The sequence below is a fragment of the Meles meles genome, chromosome 11 (assembly GCF_922984935.1).
Source record: "Meles meles chromosome 11, mMelMel3.1 paternal haplotype, whole genome shotgun sequence".
In the NCBI taxonomy this organism is placed as follows: Eukaryota; Metazoa; Chordata; class Mammalia; order Carnivora; family Mustelidae; genus Meles; species Meles meles.
Window position 1 is genome coordinate 58,466,587 of NC_060076.1, and position 7,949 is coordinate 58,474,535.

A 7,949-nucleotide genomic window follows, 5' to 3' on the forward strand; every position below is an offset into this window, starting at 1 on the left:
TCTTTTTGTTCTTAGAAAAGACAGTGTTTTTCAACATTTGCATGAAGTAACTTTATATAAATTGCTCATAACATGATAGGGAAAAAGGTATTTTCATTAAGTTTTATTTGTACAACAGGTTTATTCACATTTTGTCTTATAATTTATCTTGCTTGGGAACAGCATAATTGTCTTATTATTGCTTAATTTGAGAATCAACTGGAATTTAACTTTTATCTTATTTATATACATGCAAAGCATATTACAGTAGGAATCTACTGTAATATGCTTTGCATGTATATAATATCTATAGTCACATTGGCCTGAAAATCCTCTTGTCCCAAATAATAGAACATCTATTTGTTTAATAATGATTTATATGTATCATGTTTAATTTCCTTAAGTTTAATGCATTAAAGAAGTGATGGAAATAATATGATTGTTGTGACATCTAACATGACAAAATATCAAATGATATCCTGCCAAAACAGGTGCAATATAAGAAAGCTTAAAGTCCAAACTCAGGCAATTTAAGATATGGATGTTATTAAGAAGGAAAAAAAAGAAAGAAAGAAAGAAAGAAAGAAAGAAAGAAAGAAAGAAAAGAAAAGAAAAGAAAAGAAAAGAAAAGAAAAGAAAAGAAAAGGTGGGAGGGAAGGGAGGGGGAAAAAGGAGCATTATTTCACTTCCAAATAGTGATTTCTTGTCAATTTAGTTGAGGAATCAGGACATATAATTCCTATCAGTATTTAAGTACTTCTTTTGGATATCTCTGTAGTAAAATTAAAAAAAAAAAAAAACCTTGGGATTTAACACACATATGTACACAGACACATGCACATACCACATATACACACATATCCTAGCATTTAAAATAAGTTTAGTGAAATCTATTACATTATCAATAAGTATATATACCACCAAAGGATAATTAGTTTATCCTAATACTAATTGTATAGTATTCTAAACAAATCTCCACTTTAAGTTAGTTTATTCTGTGTTTAGAGTATTTCTCAGATTTTTTTTCTCTTGTTTTTCACCATTAAAAAAAAAATTGATTTTCAAGATGGTGGCAGAGTAGAAGTACCCAAGCCTCCTCTCATCCAAAGAGCACAAGTAAGTAACTATCAAATCATCCTAACTACCTCAGAAATAGACATAAAGACTGACAGAACAAACTCTACAACTAAAGCAAAAGAAAAGGTCACATTGAAGATGGTAGGATGCATGGAGATGTAGTTAGGGGAGAAATGGATGTCAGGTGCTACAGAGGGGAGGGAGCCACGGTCATAAAAGAAAGTGAGAAAGAGAAGATCACACAAGGGAACAAACAAGGAGATCATTTCCCAAAAACCATTGGCTTGGAAAGTAAGAGGGATTGAATTTCATGAATTCTTACAACCAGTGGAGTAAGCCTGGAGTTTTAATGGTCAGTAGGCTTGGGCAAATGGATTCGGGAGGGCACTATGCAGCTCTTGGGGAGGTAAGGCAACCCAAAGGCAGACAGCATGGAAACAGTGATCTGAAAAAACACCTGGGGCACATAGAAAAGAGATTATTCACTAACCCAGGCAGCATTCATGGAGATGCCTCCCCAGGAACCTAGGAGCAGGCTGGTCCTATTTCCCTCCCATGCCTCTTAGCATAACACAGGGCCATCTAAGGGAAACAGCTTAGCACAGACACTGGGTTATTGACTTGCTTATACCAAATCCCACTTCCCTGAGCTCCCAAGGAACTGATCTGAGTCAAGGTTGCCTCAGTCCCAGTATGGCGGACACCTCCCCGAGAAGACCAGCACAGACTCTTGTCCACACCATGTCTCCTGACCAGAGAGTTCTGTAGGGCCTTAGGTTTGGTAGAGTTGGTGTCAGGTCTCATATCATAAGCAGACCAGAGCATATCTAGCTAAATTAACCAGATTCAGGCCAGGGGCTCAACACTGCCCACAACTGACAAGAAGAGCCTTTACAGATAACTGATCTGAAGGCTAGAGCAGCCAAAACATAGTAGCAGAGCACACACAGCATGTGCCAGAGATGATTCCTGAAGTGCCAGGCCCTAGGCACTACAAGGCCTTTCTTAATTAGACTATTACTTTCCAGAGCAGGTGATATAACTGGGTTTACTAACACAAAGAAGAAGGCAGAGATTTAGACAAAATGGCAAGATGGAGGATTTTATTACATATGAAAGAATAAGATAAGGCCACAACCAGATGGTTAAGCAAAGCATATATAAGTAACATCCCTGATGGAGAATTTAAAGCAACGATCATAAGGATACTCACTGGGCTTGAGAAAAGAATAGAAGACATCAATGAGATCATTACCACAGAGATAAAAGAATTAAAAAAAAAAAGAATCAGAGACAAAGAAGGCAGTAAATGAGACTGGAAACAGGCTTGAAGCAATGAACAGCAGGTTGGAAGAAGCAGAACAAATTAGTACCATGGAACACAAAATAATGGGAAATAATGAAGCTGAACAAAAGAAGGAAAAAATTATGCAATATGAGAATATACTTAGGGAACTCAGTGACTTCATCAAAGGTAATAAAATTTATATTGTAGATGTCCCAGAAGAAGAGAGAGAAAGGAAGCAGAAATTTTGTTTCAAAAAATAGCAGAAAACATCCTTAACCTGGGGAAGGAAAAAAAAGGATTTTCCAATCCAGGAAACAAGGAAAACCCCCATCAAAATCCGTGAAAGCAGACCAACCTTAGGGCTTTTGGGTGGGTCATTCGGTTAAGCATCTGACTTTGGATTAGGTTATAACCTGAGGGTCCTGGGGTTGAGCCTCACATTATACTTCACACTCAGTGAGGAGTCTGCTTCTTCCTCTCCCTCTGCTTCTCCCTCCACTCATGCTTTCTCTTTCTCTCTCAGATAAATAAATAAAAATCTTTTTTCTTTTTTAAAGACCAAACTCAATACATATTGTAATTACAATCACATAATATAATAATAAAAAATCTTGGGGCACTTGGGTGGCTCAATGGGTTAAGCCTCTGCTTTCGGCTCAGGTCATGATCTCATGAGATCTCATGGGATCTCATGGGATCGAGCCCCGCATCAGGCTCTCTGCTCAATGGGGAGCCTGCTTCTCCCTCTCTCTGCCTGCCTCTCTGCCTACTTGTGATCTCTCACTCTCTGTTAAATAAATAAATAAATAAATAAATAAATAAATAAATAAATAATTTTTAAAAAATCTGGAAAACTGCAAGGCAAAAGACATTCTTATCTTACAAGGGAAAGCCCATAAATCTAGTTGGAGATGTTTCAATGGAAATTTGGCAAACTGGGAGAGATGGTATGATATATTCAAAGTACTGAATTTGAAAAATCTGCAACCAATAATACTCTATCCAGCAAGGCTCTCATTCAGAATGGAAGAGATAAAGTATTTCCCAGACAAACAAAAACTAAAGGAGTTGTAACCACTAAGCCAGCCCTGTAAGAGACACTCAAGGAGACTCTTTGAATGGAAAGGAAGGACCAATATTGACAAAGGGAAGAAGAGATTAGAGAAAATCTCCAGAAATGATGACAAAACAAGTAGTAAAATGGCAATAAATGTGTCTATCAATAATTACTTTGAATGTATCTGGATTAAATATTCCAATCAAAAGACACAGGTTGTCAGAATGGATGAAAAACAGGACCCATCTATATTCTGCCTATGAGAAACTCATTTTAGACCTAAAGACCTAGATTAGAAAATGAGGTAGTGAAGAAACATTTTTCATACAAATGGAAGTAAAAAAAAAAAGCTGGAATAGCAATACTTATAGCAGACAAGCTAGATTTCAAAACAAAAACTATAATAAGAAGCAAAGAAAACCATTATATAATTATGCAGGGGACAATCCAAAAAGAAGATATAGTAATTATAATTATTTATGCACCAAACATGGGAGTAACCATATACATAAGAGAATTAATAACAAATATAAAGGACTAATTGATAAAAACACAATAACAGTAGGGGACGTTACCACCTCATTTATATCAATGGCAAATCAGTCTAAGCAGAAAATAAATTAGCAAACGATGGCTTTAAGAGATGCACTGGGCCTGATGGACTTAACGATATATGCAAAACATTCCATCCTAAACACCAGAAGACATGGTTTTTTTCAAGTACCCATGGGACATTCTCCAGAACAGATTACATAATGGGTCACAAATGACGCCTCAACAAATACAAAGAGATTGAGATCATCCCTTGACTCATTTCAGGCCATAATACTATGAAACTTGAAGTCAGCCACAAGAACAAATTTTGAAAGACCACAAATACATGGAAGTTAAACATGCTACTAAAGAATGAATGTGTCAACTAGGAAATCAAAGGAAAATTTAAAAAAACAAATAAACAAACAAAAAACAGCAAACATGGAAACAAATGAAAATGAAAACACAATGATCCAAAACCTCAGGCATACAGTAAAAGTGGTCAAAAGAGGGAAATTTTTAACAATGCAGATCTACCTTAAGAAGCAAGAAAATTTTTAAATTAACAACCTAACCTTACAACTAAAGGAGTTAGGAAAACAAACAAACAAAACCCAAAGACAACAGAAGAAAGGGGGAAAAAAATAAAGCAGAAATAAATAATATAAAAACTAAAAGTAAAAACAAAAAACCCCACAAAAGAACAGATCAGTGAAACCAGGAGTTGTTTTTTTAAAAAAAATTAAACTGATAAACCCCTAAGCAGACTTATCAAAAAGAAAAGTAAAGGACCCAAATTAAAAAATCACAAATGAAAGAGTAGAAATAATAACCAACACCACAGAAATACAAACAATTACAATAGAATATTATGAGAAAACTATATGTCAACAAACTGGACAACCTGGAAGAAATTAATAAATTCCTAGAAACATATAAACTACCAAAACTGAACCAAGAAGAAATAGAAAACTTGAACAGACCAAAAACCAGCAAAGAAATTGAATCAGTTATCAGAAAATTCACAAGAAACAAAATTCTAGGGCAGATGGCTTCACAGGTGAATTCTACCACATATTTAAATAAATTGCCACCTTCTTTTTCTTTTTTCTCAAACTATTCCAGAAAATACAAGAGGAAAGAAAACTTCCAAACTTATTTGATGAGGCCAGGATTTCCCTGATACCAAAACCTGACAAAGACTCCTCCAAAAAGGAATTCTATAGGCCAATGTCTTTGATGAACATGAATGCAAAAACTTTCAGTAAAATACGAGCAAACTGAATCCAATGATACATTAAAAAATAATTCACCATAATCAGGTGAGATTCATTCCTGGGTTGCCTGGGTAGTTCGATATTTGTACTTCAGTCAATGTAATACATCACATTTTAAAAGAAAGAATAAGAATCATATAATCATTTCAATAGATGTTAAAAAGCATTTGAAAAGGTACAATATCCATTCATGATTAAAACCCTCAACAAATGTGGTTGGAGAGAAAAATATCACAACATAATAAAGGTCATATATGAAGAACCCACAGCTAATATAATCCTCAAAGCGGGAAAACTGAGAGATTTTTCTCTGTGGTCAAGAACAAGGCAGGGATATCCATTCTCACCACTTTTATTCAACATAGTATTGGAAATCCTAACCACAACAAGGAGACAACAAAAATAAATAAAAGCCATCCAAATCAGTAAGGGAGAAGTAAACTTTCATTATTTTCAGATGACATGATGTTCTGTATAGAAAACCTGAAAGCCTCCACCAAAAACCTGCCAGAACTGATAAATGAATTCAGTAAAGTTGCAAGATAAAAATCAATGTATAGAAATCTATTGCATTTCTATATACCAATAATGAAACAGCAGAAAGAGAAATTAAGAAATCCATACCACTTGCAAATGCACCAAAAACCAATAAGATACTTAGGAATAAACCTAACCAAAGAGGTAATAAATCTGTACTCTAAAAATTATAAAACACTGATAAAACAAATTGAAGATGACACAAAGAAATGGAAAGACATTCCACGCTCATGCATGGAAAAACAAATATTGTTAAAAATACCTAAACAATTGGGGCACCTGGGTGGCTCAGTGGGTTAAAGCCTCTGCCTTTGGCTCAGGTCATGATCCCAGGGTCCTGGGATAGAGCCCCACTTCAGGCTCTCTGCTCAGCAGGGAGCCTGCTTCCCTTCCTCTCTCTCTGGCTGCCTCTCTGCCTACCTGTGATCTCTATCTGTCAAATAAATAAATAAAATCTTTAAAAAAAAATACCTAAACAACCAAAAGCACTCCACAAATTTAATGCAGTATTTATCAAAATAGCAACATCAGTTTTCACAGGGCTAGAACAATCAATCTTCAAATTTGTATGGAAACACAGAAGATTGTGAAGAGTCAAAATGATCTTGATAAAGAAAAGCAAAGCTGGAAGGATCACAATTTTTGACTTCAAGTTACATTACAAAGATGAAGTGATCAAGATATTATGTGAGTGGCACACGAATAGACACATATATCAATGGAACAGAATAGAAAACCCAGAAGTAAACCCACACCTATATGGTCAATTAATCTTTGGCAGAGCAGGAAAGAATGTCCAATGGAAAAAGACAAATGGTATTGGGAAAACTGGACATCAATGTGTAAAAGAATAAAATGGGATCCCTTTCTTAGACCATACACAAAAATAAATTCAAAATGGATGAAAGACCTAAATGTGAGACAAGAAACCATTAAAGTCTTAGACAAGAACATAGGCAGTGACGTCTCTGATATTGGATATAGCAACTTCCTTGTAGATATGTCTCCTGAGGCAACAGAAATAAAACCAAAAATAAACTCCTGGGGCTTCATCAAAATAAAAGCATTCTGTACAATGAAGGAAACAATCGACAAAATTAAAAGGCAACTGATGGAAAGGGAGAATATATTTGCAAATGATAGATATAAAAAAGGGTTAGTATCCAAAATACATAAAGAACTTATAAAACTCAACACCCAAAAAACAAGCCAATTAAAAGATGGGCAGAAGACATGAATAGACATTTTTCCAAATAAAACATACAGATGGCCAACACACACAAGAAGAGATGCTCAATGTCACTGACTATTAGAATAATGCAAACCAAAAGTACATTGAGATATCATCTTACACTTGTCAGAGTGGCTAAAATAAAAAACACAAGAAACAAAGTGTGTTGGTGAGGATGTGGAGAAAAAGGAACACTCTTGCACTGTTGGTGAGAATGCAAACTGTTTAAGCCACTCTGGAAAACAGTATGCAGGTTCCTCATAAAGTTAAAAACAGAACTACCCTAAGACTCAGCAATGGCATTACTATGTATTTACCCCCAAAATACAAAAATGCTAATTCAAAGGGGTATATGCACCCCTATGTTTATAGTAGCATTATCAACAATAGCCAAATTATGGAAAGAGTCCAAATGTCCATCAACTGATGAATGTATAAGAAGTGGTATTTACATGCAATGGAATAACACTCAACCATAAAAAAGGAATAAAATCTTGCCATTTGTGATAACATGGGTAGTGCTAGAAAGGATTATGATAAGTTAGTCAGAGAAAGACAAGTAAATCAGTCAGATAAAGACAAATGCCATGTGATTTCACTCATGTGGAACTTAAGGAACAAAACAAACTTGCAAAGGGGGAAAAAGATAAACCAAGAAATAGATTCTTTTTCTTTTTTTTTTTTTTTAAGATTTTTTTTTTAATTTATTTGACAGAGAGAGATCACAAGTAGGCAGAGAGGCAGGCAGAGAGAGAGAGAGGGAAGCAGGCTCCCTGCTGAGCAGAGAGCCCGATGCAGGACTCGATCCCAGGACCCTGAGATCATGACCCAAGCCGAAGGCAGCGGCTTAAACCACTGAGCCACCCAGGCGCCCCAAGAAATAGATTCTTAACTACAGAGAACAAACTGATGGCTATCAGAGGGGAGATAGGTAGATAATGGTTTAAATAGGTGATGGGGAGAGATGCC